General features: G+C 39.2%; 1 protein-coding gene across 1 annotated transcript in view; it reads left to right on the plus strand.

The window, feature by feature from the left end:
- LOC126371481 (leucine zipper putative tumor suppressor 2 homolog) overlaps positions 1-24,100 on the plus strand; it is a 120,603-nt gene that overhangs the window by 18,545 nt on the left and 77,958 nt on the right. The window lies entirely within an intron of this gene.

Consider the following 24,100-nt stretch of genomic DNA (forward strand, 5'->3'; position numbering starts at 1 on the left):
TTGATTTTCTATGTGTTTACAGTATTAAGTTTACAATTATGAGTTTGTTTTACTATACGACAACGTACCATATTAAGCGAATCTTACAATAAAGAGGTATTGACCAAAAATTCATTTTTATGATCACCTTATCTGCATAGACACGGTTTCCCTTCAACAATGTATGCCATCTTTGGATAAACTATGCTGCAGTCTAGACAAGAAGACACTCATTTCCATACTTCAACACGCAGAGCACGGAAGTTTACGCTCGGTCGCTACTAGAGGCGGAAGTTGTAATAATTATTAACCGTCTTCAAAATCGGTGCATAGACGATCTTACGTAGTTGTAATTGCATTCTTGTTTAACGTAGACCTCAGTTCTTGACAAATTCATAAGTATCAGCATGTTAAATTTCATTGCTGGGAATAAACCTACCCCAATCGATCGGAGAGGCGCAACATATTCACTAGGTTACTCACTGGAGACACTGGCCTGTTATTTGTATTCTCCGTCATTATACCTTTTTTACGTTTGTTTAATTTATTTTACTGTGTTATATGTATCTTTTGTGAATTGGTATTGTATTGTATAAATGCAGATACATTCAAGTTCCATGCCCATTCACTATGACATGCTGTTTCTATTAGAGATCTACTAACTAAATGCCTAACCAAGATGCATTTAATCATTTTTACACAGACTAACACAGCTTACGAAATGCCTACTCCAATCCTATACATTTTTATTCGTTATTTTGTTTATGGCTGAATGCATCTGTTATAGAAATAACATGAAGAGTTACTAATGTGTGTGTGTGTGTGTGGTAGAGTAAGATGCTGTTATAATTATAACGATGACGCCTCTAGTCGCGGTTGCGCGTAACATTGTTCTGTGCCCTATTGTCGAATGCGTTGCGGTCGGTATGGTGACATTCGGCGTTCCGTTTCACAAGACGTTTTTACCATTTACATATGAAATTAAGCCGGCGATCGGTCTTTCTTCGGCGACTTTCTTACTTATCGGCAATTCGAAAGGTTTAACGGTATCAAGAGGAAAGTGACACGTGAAAAACGTAAATCATATTATGTCAGAGGAGAGTTGGCCTTGAGTACGGTCATGAGCATTAATATGTATACACTTTGGTACCATTTCACATTAACTTTTTTGACAAATTGAACTGTAAGTCTCACTAAATGTCAAATATGTTAGTGCGACAGAGTCCTAAAGTGGGTACATTATATTGCTCATGACTGTACTATCTGCCTACTCTTCTGATGTACCTAATATTAAAAGTAGGCAGGCGTGTAATGTTATGTATTTTGAGTTAGACTGATGAGTTATACTTCTTCTATCGTGAGGGTTGTGTGGTGGATTACCAACCCCATCAACCCAGGTATCAGGGTTATTATTAAGCCGCCGAAGACCCTTACGTAACCACTACGTACATCAGTAAGTAATAACCGGGACCAACGGCTTAACGTGCCTTCCGAAGCTCGGATCATCTTACTTTTTGGGCAATCAGGTAATCAGCCTTTAATGTCCTAAATAAACTAGTGATCACAAAGTGATTTTTGTGATTTGTCCCTACTGGGATTCGAATCCGGGACCTCCGGATCGTGAGCACAACGTTCAACCACTGGACCAGGGAGGCCGTTAGATGAGTTACGCATAACATAATTAACTAATAAAATAATATTAAATATAAATTTTATTAATTGTATTTAATATACTTTAAATAAATATTTTTTACATAACATAAACAGCCTATATACGTCCCACTGCTGGGCACAGGCCTCCCCTCAATTAACTGAGGGGGCATGGAGCATACTCCACCACGCTATTCCATTAAGGTAAAAAATTCGACTTGCATGATGAATGAAATAGTTTTGGAAAGACTGGATGGTGTCGATACATCATCAATCTTAGCCAACAATTTGTTGAAAAATAATCCTCTGTCTAAACTAATCTTTCTGGGAACTTTCAAGAAACAAAAGTTTAGTTTTGTTTGTTCTGTTTTGTTTCCAATCGTCTTTTGTACTGTTTCACAGTTTAATTAATGTTTGTAGGAAAGTTTCCTATTAACCAAATACGACTTTGAAGAAATAAACAAGACTTCTAAACAAAAAAGACGTTATAGTAACGTAGTTAGGGGTCTAACATTGTTTATTATCTATTCACCTGTGATTCCTAATGGGTTGGGCAGGACCACAAGTAATCAAAACACAACTTACAGCTACTTTTAATACACAAGATGGTTATGATGAATGAATATTAATTAATAATATTTTTTATTGTAATTATTATTTTTTTATTTTTTTTTTCCTCACTTTATGGTTGTCTGGAAGAAATAGCTTTAGGAGATAAGGCCGCCATTTGCCATGTACCTAGTTAAGACTCTTTTGAAATTATTTCTTTTATAGTATATTTGTATTTGAATAAGTTAATATTCAGATTACGATAAAAGACAAACGCGGAGATGTTTCAAACGCGATTTTTTTTTAATTTTGACCTGACTTATTGTAGATTGGCCGCAGATGGCACTACCTATTTGGCCGGAAATTCAAACACGAATTGTAACGGTTATTTTATTCTTCTTCTTTAGTGTGGGTTTGTGAAGTGGATTACCAACCTCGGCAACCCTGGTGTCAGGGTTATTATTGAGCCGCCAAAGGCCCCTGACAAGACTCATGTAACGACTACGATATGGTTACGATATCGTTAGCATATTTTATTTATTTAGTTTCTTACCATCGACCCGTGAGAGCTGTTCGGAGAACGGTGTCACGGGTTCGAATTTCGACTTGGACTCTAAAACACTTCAGAATTTGCCTTTCAACTGTTTTTAAGACAGTAGTTAAACAAAAACTTTACAAAAAAGGTTATTATAAAGTTAGTGATTATTTAGAAGTTATGAATGCATGGGATTAACTGTCTGAGAACTGATATTAGGCTGATAAATTACTCAATTGTATATCAATATTTTATGTTTATTTTTATTTTTTTAAAGAACGTCTAGGGGGGCCCTGTGCCGAGGTTTTTCTTGCAGCTTCTTTTCCCCGGCTATACAGGTTCTGAGAAGCTGCAGTAGTTTTAGGCGGATGAGACGTTCGTTATGTAAAAATTGACGATTCAAAGTGTAACTATGTTACCTACTGAATAAAGATATTTTTGAATTTGAATTTTGAATTTGAAACTTTACAAGTTTATACAATCCGACTTTATGAGTTTAAATTCATGTTTAGATCATAGATAATTGATATAACATGCTTACCAGCACGTTCCATTTTCGTTAGACTTTTATATAGGTATATATTTACTTTTTTTTTAATTTCGCACCTGTCCATCCCAATTACACAGCCAATTTACCGGTCGCATTGAAAGAAACCAGTTTGTACGGTATAATCTGATTCTATAACGATTTGCTAAAACTCGAGCGGCGCGGCTATCGCAAATCGTAGCAATTGCCCGTTGGTAGTGGCGTAGCTGCCTGGGGACTGAGCAGGAGTCCTCGAGAAAACGGGGTCCCAAATTCACCACCTTTAATTTTCCCACACAATTAATGTAAGATTTTTAAAGTAAGTAATTATTAAAAATATCTTCTAAAAGATAGGTGGGACTCCCCCTTCTAAAAAGGTGGATGGAGCTTCACACCCTATAATTAGAACTTATGATCGCCCGAATAATGTCCTACTAACACTAGTTTATAAGTCATTTGTATACTAACATTCTATGAACTTTGTCCGAAATAAACGATTTTTATTTTATTTATTTATTTACATTTTAAATACCTATTTAATTTTTAATTTAATATCATTAGATATTTAAGTTTCCCCTTAATTTGTTAATTTCTATTTTGACAGCAGAAAAATAAAATAAAACATGTTTAGGCTGTATATTGTTACTAATTACCCGACTTCGGCGAAGCAAAAAGAGGGGTTATGTGTTTGACCGCTACGTATTTTTGAAACCATAGTCAACGTTATTTAATTTCCATACATAAGTAAGTAGGCATAATATTATGCCCTAAAGTTGAACCTAAATAGGTTCTAAGTTAGTGCACCGAAGCCTTGGTTTATTATCAGTGGGCCCTAGATTGCCCAGTTCCGCCCCTGGTGGCAAGCAGCCGCAGCCGCTGGCGAACGTAGCAGATTATGCGCCCGCGCCGCCGCCTCGCGCAATCTGCTTACATCCATAAATTGCCTGCGTTGCTTCCCTCACTGAGCTTTAGCCTCTTATTAGAAGCGTACAGGCGGGCTATTCCTGTATTGTCTGAAACATTGGTTCGCATTATTTTTTATTGATGGGAGTCAAACATTTTCGTTACTTAAGTGTATATTTTTAGATAACTTTGAAACTCAATGACACTTTGAAACAAAAAAAATATTTAAAAATAGTAAGTAGTGGAAAGTACACTGAGGGACTTTTTTTTTCTTTTCAAAAATTATATAGATGTCGCTGTCTGGATTTAACGTATTAATCACCTACTTTCTCATTACTCGGGTACATATTATTCAAAAATATAATGTAATGGCAGAAGCATTATAAAAATAATTATTGCTATCTATATTGTTTCTCTTTATTTTGTACAGAATAATAATGGGTGGATGATGTAATTGTGCCTGGGTGTAATAGAAAGGTTTATCGTTTATACCCAAAAACAAAGATAAAAGATGCATTAGTATGTCTGTTATCCATGAAATTAGAAGGTTAAACGAAGGCAATTTTTTACAGGGCCATCCATATTTTTTGGAAAAGGTTGCCTGGAAATTCCCTCGCATGCCGTCAGATAGAAAACGAATGCCATCAGAAAATAAATAGGTTCCCAATAAACGTGTTTCAGTAGTTCTTCTTCTATCGTGTGGGTTGTGAGGTGGATTACCAACCTCATTAACCCTGGTGTCAGGGTTACTGTTGAACCGCCAAAGGCCCCTGACATGACTCATATAATTACTACTTACTGACTTACATCAGTAAGTAGTAACCGGGACCAACGGCTTAACGTGCCTTCCGAAGCACGGATCTTCTTATTTTCGGACAATCAGGTGATCAGCCTGTAATGTCCTAACCAAACTAGGGATCACAAAGTAATTTTTGTGATATTTCCCCACCGGGATTCGAGCTCGGAACCTCCGGATCTTGAGCCTAACGCTCAACCACTGGACCACGGAGGCTGTTGTTTCAGTAGTAAGCAATTATTATTAATTATTTATTAGTAGTGGAGGAGCTCGGTGGCGCAGCGGTAAACGCGCTCGGTCTGCGATTGTTGAAGTAAAGCAACTTTCGCAGAGGCCGGTCATAGGATGGGTGACCACAAAAAAAAAGTTTTCATCTCGAGCTCCTCCGTGCTTCGGAAGGCACGTTAAGCTGTTGGTCCCGGCTGCATTAGCAGTCGTTAATAACCACCAATCCGCACTGGGCCCGCGTGGTGGTTTAAGGCCCGATCTCCCTATCCATCCATAGGGAAGGCCCGTGCCCCAGCAGTGGGGACGTTAATGGGCTGGTGATGATGAGTTGGATGTAGACTATTCGTGAGCTTATGACGTATAAAATGCCTTCAAAGACCCAAACGAGAGTAACCCTACCGATCCCATGACAGTGACTGCAGGGCACACAAACATAAAGTGTTGCCAACACGATGGCACATTTTCCTAGGCTATGCTTTAATACAATTTTCTCGGAAGGCGTTCAGGAACTGATGCTAAATCTTTTGACAAATGAATGGCAGCATAAACACTGAGCTTGCACGCTTAAATACTTAAGCTATGGCGCACTTACTGGTGCAAACACTATTTCTGTTACCTATTTGTTCTCGCCTTAATAGCGAAACTAATGGTTTAGATTACGAAAGTACCCATTCATCCAACTTCCTTTCTACTTATATTCTCAGTTTTCAAGTAATCGACGAATTAACTTGACCATTATAACCGGATTAAAGTCTAAGATCCTTCAGATAAGAAACTAATTTGTTACGCGCTGTTCACACTAGCCAATTAGCCTTAAACAGATTCTTGTAACGTTGTGCTTCAGGTAATGTAGCTAACAGCTGGACGTGTTAGCTAACAGCTGGACGTGTTAGCTACATTACCTGAAGCACTAATTAGCAGGCGATACCGTTATGTAGGTAAAACCACCGACGCACACGCCGGCCCGTGACCGGTCACCCCGCAAGTGTACACTCACCTTCACCTCCTAGTTCCTAGCTCCACCGCACAATCGCCCGTTGTTCCTCGGACGTTACTCTCAGAAATTGTTCACGTAAATAAACCAAACCGAGCATCCATTCAGACACCCGAGACACCCGCGCTGTGCTTTCAATTCTACAGTTTTAGAGCCATAAAGTGGTTTCCAAGTCGGTGCAATCTTTATTTATGAACCTACTTAGTGCGGACAGCGCGGCGTACATAGTTGCATACAATGCTCACAACATGGGTGTTAGTCTCGTAGTGTCAATTTTAGAATGTAGGTCCCTTTATAGGGTGCTTTGTTCGGAGCTGGTAAAGGGCAGAATGAAGCATTATTCCTCGGTTATTGGAAGACAATGCGGGGCAGCGCACGCCTGACCTCTAGACGGCGCAAGATTATGCTTATTTGCCTTTTATTTTATAGAAAACTGCAATCTAGCGCGCGGCGGATGTGAGAGCAACAAGAAACGGAAGATAAACCTCGGGGAGCTTTTTGTGTAATAACCAGCGGATGTATTAATATTGCTTGGGATGTTGTGGCTGAACAATTTTTCTTTGTCAGCGTGTGATGGAGGAATGGGCGAGGATAATCTTGGTAAATTAACACGTAGCAATGTGCGGGCAATTTATTTATGGCTATCGGTGGAGTTTGCAGGAGAGCCATTTCGTTCCACTTAGCGGCGCGGCGTGGAGCGTCGCCGCCATATTTCTCGCGCACCTCCCGCCCACGCGCGCGCGCACCTACAATGGCAGTTCCCAATGACAAACTGCTTCTAAATCGTGCGCTAACGCTGATCCAATCTCGAGGAAAGTTATGGTGCACGAAATAGGACTCGAAACTGGGGCATTTCTCGTGGTCCCGCGGAGATGTTTGACAATCGAGTTAAGGTTTATAAATTAGATAGAGAGAAATTTACTATCCTCGTTCTACTGCCATTTGTCTCGTAATTTTAGAAATGATGTCTGATTCTACAGTTACAACTAGCAGTTAGATATCAATGGTCTTCACGCTTCAGACATGAACGACTAAACGTCAGTAGATCAGGACCGACGAACTTTCGTGCCCTGTGTAGTACTAAGCTAAACCACAAGTCTACAAGAATCGGCACTAGCCCCAGTAGCTGTTACTGGCCTCCTCGAAGACATTTATCAAGCAGACCACACACTCGGCTAACTGTAAACCTGCACAGATCTGATCACGCGCCACTAATTAAAGCCCAACCCTCAGTAACGTCCAGCTCTATGCAAAACGCCAATTAGCAGCTTCTCCTTGATATATGAACATGTAACTTGAAGCTTGTAAGACATAAAATTGAAGTTGCCTTGATCACTTTATCGTACGCATTGTAATGGAGATATCTCTTGGGTATTGCTTTAATAGTTATACGCAAATAGCCTGCATACAAAAGTGTGCTTTTGCTAGATAAAGATTATCAACAACCGCTGTAGTGGCTAATAATAATTTTACTTAAAGGACACCAAGGTGCAACCACCAACAAAATGTATGCAGTTGACACGTGGTGCATGTCTTAATTTTCTGGCCAAGTAGTTAATGCCATCTGCGGCAAATCTACAATAAGTCACGTCAAAAAAAAGCATGTCTTATTTGTTGCACAACCAAGAAGACAACACAGAACCAGCGTTTATACAACAGCATGGTTGCGTCTTCACGGTGTTTTAATGAAATACGGCATTTACTTGCACATGTTTGAAAATAGTAAATAGTTTGAAAGCATTGTATATAGGTATATACATTTACATTAAAATAACAATAATGTATATTTGTGTTGAGCTGAAAATAACCGTAATTGTGTTTTTAACTGAACAAACAATTGAAGACGCGACGTAGCGCTACTCACTCTAAAGGGAATCCATAATTAAATTTTTCATTCCCTTAAAAGAACTGGGGGGAGGGGGGGGGGGTTTAAAAAGGCCACATTGAAGCAATTCTACCAAAACAGCAATATTACAATTGGACATTTGCGCATTGCAAACAAATGTCAAATAGCAATATTGCTTTCTTAGATGAATTGCTTCGATGTGGCCATTTTAACCCCTCTGAAGTATATTTAGGTAGTTCACTTTAGTACCTACCTGAATTCAGAGTGTTCTATTTATATTCGCAGTTAGCCTAAACATTTATACATCCCCAACATTATTTTCCTAATTAACGAAGTACACAACAAGAAAGTAATTCTACACGGAATCGCGCTAGCTAGGCACTAGGCAATATCAGCCTTTGCCAAGTATTCATCTATCAATGTCCGCATCTGAGCGGTATCTACATTTACGACGGACCTTTACAATCCAATTATGATACGAACTTTTGCATCTCATTAGTTACACGGGTTATGATAGTTACAAGTCGTAAAGTTAACAACGAACACCAATTCTGCCAATACCAATCAGAATGGACGCGTTCAATCCGATGGCAAAGGGCATCGACCTACAAAAGACATACCATAGATTGGTCAGGAAAACAAATGGATCATAGACCTTGTATACAAAAGGATATAGGTTATTTTCTCTAAAGAAACATGGAACGTAGACAAAAACGGGTGAAAGGATAAGACTATTTTAAAGTCGTAAAACCGAATGTCCTTTTTAAAATCCAAACCACATTGTTTACCTATTGTGTCTGGAAATCTCGGTCTTACGACAATACAACATACCTTCACGATTTATTAAACTTTTATAAAGACTTGGCTTTTTCTAGGCCTATATCTATCTCTGCCTGCATTATTATCAAAATCAAATCCGACTCAAATCCGATCAAATCCGATCAAATCCGATCAAATCCGTAAACATTTGGCAAAATGAGTAAAAACTTTAATTCAGTATCCAGTACTTAAAATAGGGATACCTTTAGATCAACAGGCCAATTACAGCAAAAATGGCCGCATCGTCCCATTGTGTGTAGATCACAACTAATTGAAAATATCGATAGATTTACCCGTCAGTTGGTTATCGATAAATTGGCATCCGCAGTGCGCATGCGATGCCGCCGTCCTTACTTGTCGAAGCGTTGATTTCTGAGCCTCAGCGAACATAATGCGAATAAATAAATATAAAAAAGCTAAATTCTATACATTTTACAAGGCGACATACGGCAATGCAGCTCTGGGCGATAAAACGACCGCTTTCACGAAATAGTTTCGAGTTGATTTTTGTACGTACTTGGAAAAGTATTATCTACAAAATCTCCTTCAGCTTCGTTATTGATGGTGTCAAAGGAATTCAGGGGCCTAATTGTGCAACTTTGTTGTCTATAACTGCTAAAATTCATACGCTTTTTATTGTTATTTTGACAACTTAAATTTTAGTCAATTACACAGTTACCGGACCACGATATTTGTGTCATCACTGTAGATCAAAATTAACGGAAACAGCTGTCATAGATTCGAGTGAAGTATCTACTAACCCTACAATACATAGAAGACCTTTTGCTAAGAGAATCACGTACTCGTATTCTCCAAATCTTCTTCATATCGTGTGGGTTGTGAGGTGGAATACCGGCCTCATCAACCCAGGGTTACTATTGAGCCGCCAAAGGCCCCTGACATGGCTCATGTAACGACTACTTACTTACATCAGTAAGTAGTAACCAGGATCATCTTACTTTCGGACAATCAGGTGATCAGCCTGTAATGTCCTAACCAAACTAGGGATCACAAAGTGATTTTTGTGATATGTCCCCACCGGGATTCGAACCCGGGGCCTCCGGATCGTGAGTCCAACGCTCAACCACTGGACCACAGAGGCCGTTATTCTCCAAATAATACGCACAGGTACAAACATCCTGGTAATTTTTATTCCTTCAAAGTGCAACAGAATAGTCGGCATCTGTCTGTGTCGTGCTCTATTCAGTATTTTTATTTACGTCTTTTTCCTTTTGCCCGCTGCACTTGGAGAGTTTCGCCCTAATTGGGACCCACCAATCAAGGTTCACTACTCCTATTTTTTTTCGTTTTTCTGTCTGTCTGTCTAATTGGTTCCAGGGTTGTACAGGAGCAGAAATAAACCCGTCTCTGCAGTCATATTGTGGCTGTCAATGCATCTGGGTGTTGTTGATGTCAATACAGTCATTCTCGTGAGATTTCAAACTGGATTTGGCTGGTTTTTTATCGTAGCCTATTTCCCTTTCTGCTTGTCCTTTTTTATTTTTGTTTTGCAGGTCTATTACCTTGTTTGGATTAATATTTTGAATAATATAAACTTTTGTAAGTATAAATGTTAAGGAGTCAAAAGAATCGATTGCAATTTTGAACATTGTTGTGACCGGAGATATTGAGAATGATTTTTGACTTAACGATTCACAATAGTATAACTTGAATGAGTTAGTTGATTTAGAAGTATTTTATAGTTGCGTTATCTATAGATAGAAACAAACCAACAAGTGACCCAAATCAACAGCACAGTGATAGGAACAGTTTTAAAATGCAGTTGCAGATCCAAAGCAAAGTAGTTCACGGATGAAATGCAAATCAAGTAAGCTTTAAAGCTCTATTCACAACGATAGTTCAAGTTTGGCACGACTTTGTTTAGCTGATATTAAAATAATAATAAATATTTGCCAACCGGTTGTAGAACGCAGCAATTTCACGGTTGTGGTCTATTAACTCGTATTGATTAGTGAACTAATCGCGCATAGTTTTGACGGTCTTTACGTTTTGTGTACCTATTAAATAATTTAATCTAAATACGTCACTCTCCGAGTAGGTGCATGATCTTCCTCCTCGATAACAGAGCATTTTTATACATGAGCGCTTAAAAAATCTTCTCTTGAACTGAAATCTTCTAGATTACATCTGGAATAAATTTCCTTCATATATTGTATCAGTCGCAAATTACCTTCTCGTCCAGTCGCAAGTCGCAGTGATTCTCCCACCAGTCTGCGCTTACCTTTACCAGCACCGACTATAAGTAGGGCAGACGACCGCACGAACCTGCCGGCACACTTCCACTCCTCACAAACTGGAACCCAGTAGGCAAAGGTTTTCCATTATTCTGCCACCCGTAAACACATGTTTGTGGAGTTATGGCGCCCGTAATAAGTTCGGATAGACTAAGTTTATTTTGCTATTTAAAAGGTATCTCAATTCACGGCTGTAATCCTAAATGGAGTGGCCAGAGCCACAAGTAAACATAACACAACTTGTAGACACTCTTTATAAGAAGTCCTAAGAAGGATATGACGAACCGCATAGTGATAGGTAAGGTACCTACTTAAAGATAGAGAAACATCCAACACGATAGAGATAATATATAGTTGTACTCTTCATCACGTATTTCAAATGCTTGACAAAGCCCAAAGCACAAATAAGTTCAAATGTCAAGCTAAAAGAGAAATTGGAGAGGTCCAGCGTAACTTAATGTAACTGTAAAACATTTGTTACCAATTATATAACAAATAAGTTACTACAGGATGTTATTATAAAAATTGTAGGTGCCTAGGTACTTTTTATAGACGAAATCTTTACAATACAATACAAATACACTTTGTTGCACCAAAATAAAAGAAATAATTATAAAAACGACTCTTAACTAAGTACATGGCAAATGGCGGCTTTATCGCTTAAAGCGATTTCTTCCAGACAACCATAAGGTGAGGAAAAATGTAAAAATTGAAAGATTGCGGGTACAAACTATAAGTACAACTTACCAATAAATACATGCAAATACATACATAACATACATACAAATATAATTTTTTTATAGTAAGTACCTACTTAATATTTCTATGTAAGTACTTATTAGTGATGTGTCGGATCGTTAAAAAGGTATATCCGCGGATACGTATCTGAATCCGGATATTTGGCAAGATCCGTGGATATGGATACCGATCTTTATTTTCTTATTCAATCGGTATAAAAAACCAAAATGTGAGTTTTTGGGTTTCGCAATGAGGGAGCTTAGCTAAGGCCCTAGTGAAATATGACCATTCGTCTACTTTTACAAGCCCGGGATAACAACTGACGACTGGGTTAAATAAGTAAATATAGACTTAACCCATTCTCACAAGGGCGTACCTAAACTAACACACTGTATACGAACTTGTTATTCATTGGCGATACAAATTGAATCCCGTGAATGGGCCTTAGAAAGAAGGCTTCGAAGTTTTAAACTTAAATGGCCAATGTTTATAAAGCTCGGAACACTGGTTTGTTATGCGACGGACAATACTTTCGCTATTCCAGTTGAAAAATTGACTGACACCCGTCTCTCCGGGACGGTCGTGAGCCACGGGAGATCGATGTGGCGCCGTGTTGCGTAACTTTATTTGGGTTAAGGTGCGATTCTAAAGCACGCGGTTGGTGGCAGTCGACGGCGCCCAGCGGTACCGGCCTAGCCTTATACAACATAATATACGACACAAAATAGCCTCACCCCTGTATTCCTGAAGGTGGGAAGGGATATATAGTATATCCACCAGTAATACCATCTCCAGTTTAGTGTATTTATAATAAAGTTTAACATGGCTCCATCACAGCACAAGCTGAGCCATTTCCTTTTGCCCGTATTCGTAATATTCATAATTACCTAGTACTTATAGCAAATGCAATTGTTACTGGCAATACATTTATTTTATTCTTTATTCTTTAAAAACGGCCTTCGTGGTCCAGTGGTTGAGCGTTGGGCTCACGATCCGGAGGTCCTGGGTCCTAGTTTAGTTAGGACATTACAGGCTGATCACCTGATTGTCCGAAAGTAAGACGATCCGTGCTTCGGAAGGCACGTTAAGCCGTTGGCCCTGGTTACTACTTACTGATGTAAGTACGTAGTCGTTATATGAGTTATGTCAGGGGCCTTTGGCGGCTCAATAGTAACCCTGACACCAGGGTTGACGAGGTTAGTAATTCACCTCACAACCCACACGATGGAAGAAGAAGAAAGTATTACCTACATAAATATCGAACAAAGCAAATGAAACAAATGTAATTCCGTAAACTCTGTTTACCCCAGTACTAAATGTAAGATTTTTTGCTTTTTTGTAATTTTTTTAGTGGAAATTTGATACGATGTTGTTGTCTTTTTTTTGTGTATGGCGTCCTTTTATAATAAACTTTTTCTATTCTATTCTATATGTCTATGAATGTAAGTACATAAATATCAAACTTATACTTTCATTTGTTTTAAGTGTATTTTTTGCAACTGTCAAAATTTCAACAGTTAGTTTGCCGTCATTTCCAACCGTAACCCCGTGGTTTACAAACCACTCCTACAATATTTTCGTCAGTCAGAATATTGTAGCCATCAATCGACCGGCAGTGAAAGCGTGTATTGCAAATAAGAATAGGACCCATTGCAGACGAAAGTGCTCCATTCAATACCTACTGAATTTCGCGGTTGCTCTTAATAGCGTTATCTCGTATTAAAAAAAAATACTCGTACCGAACGTTATGTCAGAGGGTTCTTTTGTTTTTTTTATTGGGCAAAACTGTTACTGTTACTGAATGTTATAGCATGAGACAGATACATAAACTACTTTAAAGTACCTACCAATGAACACAATAGTTTGTACATTGTACACTTTGTTTAAGGCTTTTTGGCGGGAACGGGAACGGGACAGTTGCTTTCTTCATTGAATAATCTAAATAATTAATACGAAGTGGTGTTTTGTGGTTAATGATCGCATTAAGTTGGTCGGAAAACATTCGCGACAGTGTTATTATATCGGAATATTCAATAAACAAAGTGTATCTACCTATTTTCGCTTCGTGCCAACAAGCCGCTTCATAACTCAAAAGTTTATGCGGACTTTTGAGTTAATTCGTTTGGGGTTCTGAGTAGGAGTCTACTCCGAGGGTGGGGACTTAAGTTTCATCATCATCACCTTTCATCATTTCATTAATTGTCAAGAAAAAAAATACGTAAGACATGGCTGTATGGGCATAGTTCCCTTTGCCTTACCCTTCGGGGAAAACCAAAACAAAAAAAAACCACTTTGTTTAAAATTATCTGATCTTTGTACCTATAAGAAGGATAGCTCTTTGGAGAATGCGTAATTTACAACATAGTGTCACGCTGAATTCGTCTTCATGGTTTTGAATTCGTGTTTGGGTCAAAGATAATTGATATCACGTGGTTGCCAGGATCTGTACCTGGTTAACGGCAACAAGCTCTCCTATTACATGGCATTTAAACAGCTGGCGAGGAGTATATTTATTATGTACCTTACACCACTGCCTACCCCTTCGGGCATACAGGAGTGATGGCACATGTTATGCCTATTCCATTACATACGCATACGGCGGGCATACGGCGACCTGCGCGTCCAATACAACAACGCGTTCAGGGTCCTGATGGGGCTGCCGCGGCGTTGTAGTGCGTCGGGAATGTTCGCGGAAGCCCATATTGACGGCTTTGCAGCCATTATTAGAAAGCGATGCGCTTCCTTTCTAGCGAGGACGCGCGACAACCCTAACGGCATCCTGAGGGCGTTGGTGGACCGGTGGGACTCACCTTTTCTTAAGGTGTGGATAGGCCACCATACCGCGTAGAACCACTTTGCTTTTATTTATTGATTTGTTTTTAATGTGATTTTATTGATTTTTAATTTTAAATTGTTTAATTTGTATTTGATTTTTACTATTTTAATTGTTTGTGGTATCTATTTTAATGTATGGATTTTAAATCTGAAATAAACGATATTGTTATTATTCTTCTCTTTTAAACTATAGTTTATCTCCTCTTTATTATTATTATTACCATAAGAGCCATGCTCTTGTCCTTGTAGCTTTTTCTGTCTATCTCTGACTCTCTGTCCAAAGCCAATTCTTTCACTTTTCTTAAACCTTATACAATTACAAAATCGCATTTCACATAAATTGATTCGTGAATCCTCCCGTTCACAGTCGGGTTTTAACTCTTCCAATTGAATTGAACCAATTAAATTGAATTATTATAATTAAGGGCCCGGTCGCACTGTCGCGGTTAATTGAAGCACAAAGGGAGTTAATGAAGTAAGTAAGGTGGAGTTACTGCTCGGTGTAACGGTTAATGGATGAAGCAAGAGGACTTATTTATTAGGGCAGCGCTTGTACTAGTAGTTAGTAGAATTTTCTATAATAGTAATTTATTTATTCAAACAATTAAAAACAAAACAAACACATCTTATAAATAAAACACCTCCTCCAATGCGTCACATCGAGGCAAGGTGCCCAACAGGCTGGCAGCATTACCCCTCTGAATCGCCAGGCTAATTCTCTGACAGAAATAACTACCAGCCCTAGCATCTCCCGAAGCCCCGATAAGACGCATTGAGAGATCCTTAACAAATATTTTTGCTTCTGGACCCCAAGGACCCATCGTTTCAACTGCAAATGGGACAAAAAGGAACGATCCTGCCAGACCCGAGTACTTCCTCCTCTTCAAGGACTCAGCCGCAATAGCCGCTGCCGCGGGGCGAGACGAAGTACCGTCCAGATGCGACGACGCCAGGGTATCCACACAAGTGGCATCCCATACCAAAGATCTGCCAAACTTCCAAGGGATCAGCGTCATTCCATCTGGACGCTTACCATCCGAACGGAATATGCCATTCGGCTCCCGCACCGCCGGTACATTGGCCGCAACGAGTGCTCTGCGAATAATATCGTTGAGCGAGGCATGACGGGATATGCGACCGGCACTCCTATGACAGGACAAGCCATGATGACCCAACTCATTGACGGCCTCACCACAACAACATCTATGCGGTTCATTAGTCCTAGCCCCCAAACGAAGGCCAACCGCCATAGAGAGGGTACTGTTGCTCAACAACGTTCCTAAATTAGCCGATGGGTATGCTTGAAGCCAGAAACCGGACTCCCTCTCAGAGACAGCAAGAAGACGCGCACGATCGACCGTATTATCACAGCCCTCCAGGAGTCGGGAATGCGCCAATTTACAAAGTGGCTCATCCCAAAGCCTCTGGTAGCTCGGATGAACCGGAACGTCCCCACCGCTAGCCACAACCCAAGCAGCCCTAGCCTCCACCAAACCACCAATCTCCACGGAACCCAAAGATGGGTTAACAATACTACCGAATAGATGATTGGAAGCATAGGCAGATGAAAGGAAAGCAGGAAGCGCCACGTCAGAAACCCTCCTGACTCCCAAACCACCAAATCTAACCGGCAAAGATGCTTGATCCCAAGCTTTGCCACCTAAGTCACAATTTAACACTTTGGAAAGAGTCTCGCGAATCATGTCATCCAACCTTAACGTAAGAGCAGGAAATTTCCAAATCCTAGAGCATCTCAAGACATACATGAACTTAGGCACAAACAAGCAAAACCGAATAATGAAGAGCGCCATGTGGGCATTTATATTGTAAAGACGCTCCGCAGACTCACCAAAACTATGAATGTGATCATTTACGAAAGCTGGAACAGCCTCGTCCAAAACCGGCGCCCCCAACAAACGCAGAGAACCCTCCCCCAAAGTCCTAATGCCCGGAGCCACCATTTCAAAATTCCTTATAATTTCAGCCCTCTGGTCTAAGGGCACAGTTGAACGAATAAAAAGCTCACACTTAGAAAAATTTAAACGTAAACCTATGCCCGCAAACGAAGTTACCAGGCCCTCCAGATCCCTCAACACCATCGAAGCATCCCCACCCAAAGTGCCATCGTCCAAATACCATGCGTTAAAAGGAGAATTTAGAGCTGATATTATGGGATTTATCGCCAGACTAAAAACGGCCGGAGCTAGAGGATCTCCTTGCTGGCAACCTGTCGCAGAGCTGATCAAGGAACCTCTATACACCAGAGAAGAAGGAGCACCATAACATTGCCACAAATATGGATATATCGCCGGTATATGCTCCTTAACCTCCCCCAAAAGCGCACTCCGGTCAAGAGTATTAAAGGCGTTTCTGACATCAACCTTAAGCAATACCGCTCCTTCATTTTCGGAAACAAAAGTGCGGGCTGCATGCACAGCTGCTTCACAGCCACTCTTTAAACCAAAACCTAACTGTTTTGGTTGGAAGGAGCCGCTAAGTTGAGGGAGAACATGCCTACAGCAAACCTTGGAGGCAATACGACGAATTGTGTTTCCAACAGCAATAGGCCGCACATCCCCATCCTTCTTTCCAAGTGCAAACAAGTTTGCCCCATATAAGACCGAAGTAACTTCTGAAGGCACCCTCCCCGATAACATTATATTTACAAGAGAAACCAAACTGTTCAAGAGAGATTTACCCACATCGCCCGTCGAGCCACACACCAAGTCTTTAAGATGTTGCGGGGAAAGACCATCAAGGCCACTAGCAGAACCACTCTTAAAAGACAATATTGCGGCCAATACATCCTCCGCTGTGGCCTGAGGTGACACATCCGACGGCTGCGGGGGAACAGGCAACTGCGAGGACACCACAGGAGCCGGATGTTTAGCCTCCAAGGCAACCAAGGTCTCCCGAGTAACTGGTGCAAACTCATCACACGAAAACACCAAATGGGCCGCCCCTCTTAAATCACCGTCATTAAACTTGGCCTCGATCTTCTTCAAAATATCCTGCCCATTTAAATTTGTTCCACGAGAAAACGAGAAATCCCCGAAATCATGGGGAAACTCACAATTATTTTTCACCCTTTGTGTGAGAGAGATTGTCTCCCCGTTCCCCTTAACCACATGCAAAGTTCTAAAAGTAAAAGTCAATAAATTACTCCAATTGACTGCACTGTTGACAGAGACAACCATATCGACTGCCTTTCTCAAAGCTGTGGCAACCGCAATTCTGGCCCCACGGGGTACACGCTTCAACACAGGACAACTACACTTTAAATCTCCCAACAACTTCCATAACGGCTCGGCTCGACCAGGGCTGGGAGCAATACTACCGTCGGCATGACTAGAAGAAACATGAGCAACAGTGCCAACTGGCTGAGATATAAATAAAGATGATTTGTGCATCCGCCCCTTATGTATTTTTAAACCCCTGATGCTATTGAAAAACCGTGGCTCATTGCATTGATTACATCTCGCACGACCGCCCAAAGACAGGGCACCAGAATTACTTCCTGAAGTGGATGGTACCGGGACTGGCTGGGAAGTAGACATTGTAAGCTGTCACATACAAATAAAATACACCAGTTGTAGTCGAAACTAAACCATACTCATTAACAAAAAACAATAATTACGAGTAGTACCATATTTTAAAAAACGAAACGATACAAGTCACTGTTTTATAAATACAATATAATCATTCATATTTAAAATTTCAATAAATACTTAATCAAAAATCAAAGATGTATAGTCAATGTATTTTATTTAAAAAGTAGACTGATTTAAAATAAAATAATATAAGTAATCCAAGAAATAAAAATATAAAACTAACAACTTTAGATACCAACATTACTACAAAAACAAACCCAAAACACTAACTATAAGTCATTCCAACTAATCTACATAAGGAGAAAACTAGATAAGTACCATAAACAAAGTTCATCAAGAAATAATAAATATAAGGTAACCTCACAACAGTAAGCAACAATAATTATTCTTAAAAGTAAAATTTTAAATATTTAATCAATTAGGTAACATTAAATAAAAATCAATTAAAAACAAAAATACACAAACATACTAAACAATATTAAAAATTAAAAAAAAAGGGATTAAAAAACAATAACAATAAAAAAGTCCTTCCACCAACGGCAACTGGCATCCGGTAGATACGAACCCGAGACCCACTAGGCCACTAACAGTCTTGAGCTGGCAGAATACCAAACGCGCTAAGAACTGACGCGCAGCAACAAGCGAAAAACCGGAACGGTTACACCAAACGACGTCAATACGTAAACAACCGATCGTTGATAAAACACAGTGGGTAGATAATTCAACAACACAACTTCACTCAAAAACACAAGCACCAATTAATAAATTAATATTCGCTTTCTTCTTTCACTGCACATGAAGTAGACTCTCCGGGGACTAAAGGATGCAGGCATCCCCTCAAAAATGCGAAGATCTCCAACTTCACGGCGCATAAAACCGCCGTTCAAACACACCATAACCCCGTCATCCCGTCAGTGCTTTCCGGTACTTCCCGTTATTAACACACAAAGATAACACTTGACGTACTGCAGTATAGTATAAACAACAGACTAAAACCACTTAGTTTTATTTTGACTCAAAACTATAATTTTAAATCCCAAAATAATCAGAGGCCCAAATATATGTCCAAGATGACCAATTAAAAAAAAAAAATATCCAATTTCTATAATTGGATATTTGACTGGGTCAAATATAAATGATAAAATGCTAATCTAGAAATATATATTTTTTATTTTTTTTATATTTTATTTTTTATTTCTTTAGATAAGTATATATTATTTATTATTCTTTTCTTTTTTTTTGTTATGTTGGTATCATTATAATTATGTTTGTTGCACCAGCCCGTGCTCCAATGAATAATCTTCTTTCACCCTAAGGTTGCCTGGCAGAAATTGCTGTTTAGCAATAAGGCCGCCTATTGTGCTTATGTTTTATTCGTATGTTTATGTCCTTTGTATATGTTGTTGTGCAATAAAGTATTATTGATTGACTGATTGAAATATAAGCCAGAATAAGATGTTCAAAAATCAATCTCATTTTACTTTTCGACTTATTTTCGAATTTTATTTATGAATTAAGTACTTAACAATGAGTACGACGTTTGACCGCTTTTATTGATGACGTCACAGGACGGTATTTCCATACAAACTCCACAGAAAACTTTCGTTTTGACGTTTCGTAAAAAGTATCTCATTTGACTAGGTTGTCAAGTAGCCTAGTATTGTTTTATTGGAAACTGTCCTAATATATCAAGTGCGTTTGTAGGTATAAGATGCATTTTATAGATAGAGATGTGTAGAATCTTATTTCGGATTTAGTTTGTCTGCAAAATGCGCATGTTAAGACATCGCAGTGTCACGGGTTCGAAATCCGACTCGAACTCCCCATCACTAATTTAAGAGCCAGGCTCTTGTCGGTGTAGCATTCTCCATGCTACTTTTTTGGGGAAAAATAGGGCAGTAGTTTCCCTCTTGCCTTTCGCCCCGTAGTACTCTGGCGATTGAGATAGCGCTTAGAGTAGTATATTTCGCCTCGAGCTCTAAACAACTAAATTTTGAAAGAATTAATCGACTCTAGTGGATCGATAGCGATAAGCGCTGATTGAGGGAAATCGTCGACTACGCCGGAGGGGTTGGTATCGGGGTCCTGAAGTGTTTGGTGTCGCGAGCTGATTGGCCGCCTCTATTGCTAGTTATAATTGGGATTGCCTGTAATGTATATGTAAATTGTGAATAAATAAATAAATAAATGTTTATGTTATGTTGTACTATTTGGCCGGATAAAATAGTCAGCATCAGACATCCAGAACAGATGTAACCTGTCCCATACTTTCCTTGCACTTGACCGCGTGCCCGCGATGATTGGTAAACTTTCGCTGTAGTCGCCCGTGGCCTCGCCCGGGGCACTCGTGCCCCACCACACACACCTTACGTCCACACCTACTCGACACATGGTGCAGTTTTTGGGCAAGTATTAGGTACTTCACCTCTTGATATACAAGATTAAAAAGATGCTTTTAAGTAGGTAAAAATTAGAAAATCTAAGTCCTCTTCTTTCAAGTGGGGTTCTTTTAATATATTTCCTCGCCATATGGTTGTCTGGAAGAAATCGCTTTAACCGATAAGGCCGCCACTTGCTATGGACTTAGACTGTAAATATTTCCCTTTATTTTGGTGCAATAAAGTATACTTGTATTTGCGGGTTGTAAGCCGCCCAAAGTTCCCGACATGGCTCATGTTAACTACTAAGTACAGTCATGAGCAATATAATGTACCCACTTTAGAACTCTGTCGCATTAACATATTTGACATTTAGTGAGACTTACAGTTCAATTTGTCAAAAAAGTTAATGTGACATGGTACCAAAGTGTATACATATTAATGCTCGTACATACCGACTGCTTACGGTGCAATCCCACGCACGGATCATCTTACATAGGGATAATTGGGTGATCAGCCCGCAATCTCTTAACCGAACTAGGCCAGAAATGTTTGTGATATGTCCCCACTGAGTTCCCAAACCAAAATCTTGTATGACACACATTGCAGCATCAAATTAATCATATGCATCGGAAATCAAACTCCTATAGATCACTCGAGTGGACCGAGTAGGAATGTGGACTACAATGACACCTGGCGGCCGAGAAAGTCGAGTCAGCTATGGCCAAGTGCCATATGTTGTTGAAGGCCACAGTGAAAGTACATGCTAGTTATTAACTCTTCCAATACCGAACTGTGATAATATTGGATGATTAATTTAAAAAAATAAAATAATGAAAAAGTTTATTTAGGTAAAACCTACGACACACATATACATGTACAACATTAAAATATACACACATTAAATTAACCCTAAATTAATAATAATTAATTCCATTATTTAATGTTCATAATATAACATAATAAAGACTTTATTGCACACAGTGTTGCGAACTCTTCACAGATTTTATGGTCTTTTTACATGTTTTTTATATTTCTTCTTTTTGACAACTTTTTTATCTTGTTTTTTTTTTTGTTTTTTGGGCTTATGTCTTACAAAAATCTCTCTCTCAAGCTAAGTATATGTCTTTCATTCATATAGTAGGTAATACAGTACACATTATATATCAGCTATCACCGTAGCTCACACGCAGGAAAAAATTAAACAAAAGAGAAATAGAAGAGTACAATAGGGGGAATTTCGTTCATTAAATTGGCACAGTTTTTTTGACGATTTTTTATTTCGGTACTCATTCAGGAACATATATTTTATGACAAACGGAGTCTTTATTTTTTCTTTATTTGCCACAGGCCAATGAACTTGCGAAATTGAGGAGCAACAGGTTGGCACATGGGCATGTAATGAGAAGGGATCTTCTTCTTATCACATTACAGGCTGATCTCCTGATTGTCCGAAAGTAAGATGATCCGTGCTTCGGAAGGCACGTTAAGCCGTTGGTCCCGGTTACAATTTACTGATGTAAGTGAGTAATCGTTACATGAGCCATGTCACGGGCCTTTGGCGGCTCAATCATAACCCTGACACCAGAGTTGATGAGGCTGGTATTCCACGTCACAACCCACACGATAAAAGGCATATAACGAGGAGAGTTATGAGTATCAATGTGGATGGATATAGGGGTAGGAGACGAAACAAGACAGTGTGGATGGATTGTGTAAGGATATAATATGTGTGTGAAAGGTGTGAGTACTGAGATGACGACTGACAGAAATGAATATTAATTTAAAGAAATTAATATTTTAACTTTGGCATCACAATATATCTTTGAAAACTTAATATATGTAAAAAAACTTATAGGATTATTTGCAAAAAATTGCGATCGGCACATTGTTAATACCAGGAATAAAAATAAACGTGCTTTACAAGTCAGTCGATTACATAAGATTACTAAATCTTTTAAGGGGCAATGTATACGTTTTTACAATAAGATTACCATTGACATTCAGAATTTGCCTTTCAACTGTTTTAAGACAGTAGTTAAACAAAAGCTTTACAAAAAAAGGCTATTATAAAGTTAGTGATTATTTAGAAGATATGAATGCATGGAATTAACTGTTTGAGAACTGATATTAGGCAGCTAAATTACTCAATTGTATACCAATATTTTATGTTTATTTTTATTTTTTTAAAGAACGTCTAGGGCCCTGTGCCGAGGTTTTTCTTGCAGCTTCTTTTCCCCGGCTATACAGGTTGTGAGAAGCTGCAGTAGTTTTAGGCGAATGAGACGTTCGTTATGTAAAAATTGACGATTCAAAGTGTAACTATGTTACCTACTGAATAAAGATATTTTTGAATTTGAATGGAAGAGGAATACATGTTCTACTGAACCCACCTAGAGTGGAATAAGAGCAGGAGGATGATGATGTCCCAGTCCAATGAACGCACCATGCCAGGGGCTGAAAAAATACAGGGTGTTAGTGACATCATAACGAAAACTTTTAGGCCAGGCGCGCACTACGAGTTTTTCGCCGCGGCGCGGCAGAAAAAAGCAGCGGCATAATGTCGCACTGTAATACTGCGCCGCTGCGGTGGTTCTGCCGTCAAGTGCGCGCAATACAATTTAAAACTGTTTGGTACAGTATTACAGTGCGACATTATGGCGCTGCTTTTTTCTGCCGCGCGGCGAAAAACTCGTAGTGCGCGCCTGGCCTTAGGGTTGATGCAGAGCAGGATTCTAAGTTGATAATCATGTTGAATTCTGCGTTGCAAAAGTAAGAAACTGAATTTTTTTTACGATTGTATAGTCAATTGCCCTTCGTAAACTCAATTCACCTGAGCTAATTCACCTAGGTGCATTAAACAAACTTTTAGTAATCTTTAATCACCTGCATCGCGCGTGGTAAAACAATTGTCGGGGTCAATTGTCATTACGTTTATCACTATCACTGACGATTGTCACAATCGTTTACAACCCCTTTACTAATTATCTTGTGACATGACTTACTCATGCTAGCACTAATAGTTTACTCGTATATAACTCAACTTGTGTGGTCGAACACTGATTTTCCAAGATACAGGCCTTTGTGCTTAGTTTTGATCAACAGAGTTTAACAATTGTGTACAATCTTTACCCACTGATGTTTCCTAAGTGTTAACTAATTTAAACTTGTACAAGTCTTGCACAATAAAGAATTATTATTATTAGATAGGCTATAGCCCCTGAACAGTTCTGTCGCGTGACATTCAAGTCCTAGTTATAAATAAGTAACATAACATAAAATATAACGTAATAAGGGAGGAACGACACAGAATCATCCCGTCACCCGGACAAGAAAATTGTAGACGTAAATTATCACAGCCATTGTGATGTCGGCCATTGTGTGTTGTCTGGTGGAACTTTAGTGCCGCGAGCCTGAGTAAATCTGTCTATATAGCTTAGAAAAACGACTTCATATAA

Source organism: Pectinophora gossypiella, chromosome 12, assembly GCF_024362695.1.
Source record: "Pectinophora gossypiella chromosome 12, ilPecGoss1.1, whole genome shotgun sequence".
Lineage (NCBI taxonomy): Eukaryota > Metazoa > Arthropoda > Insecta > Lepidoptera > Gelechiidae > Pectinophora > Pectinophora gossypiella.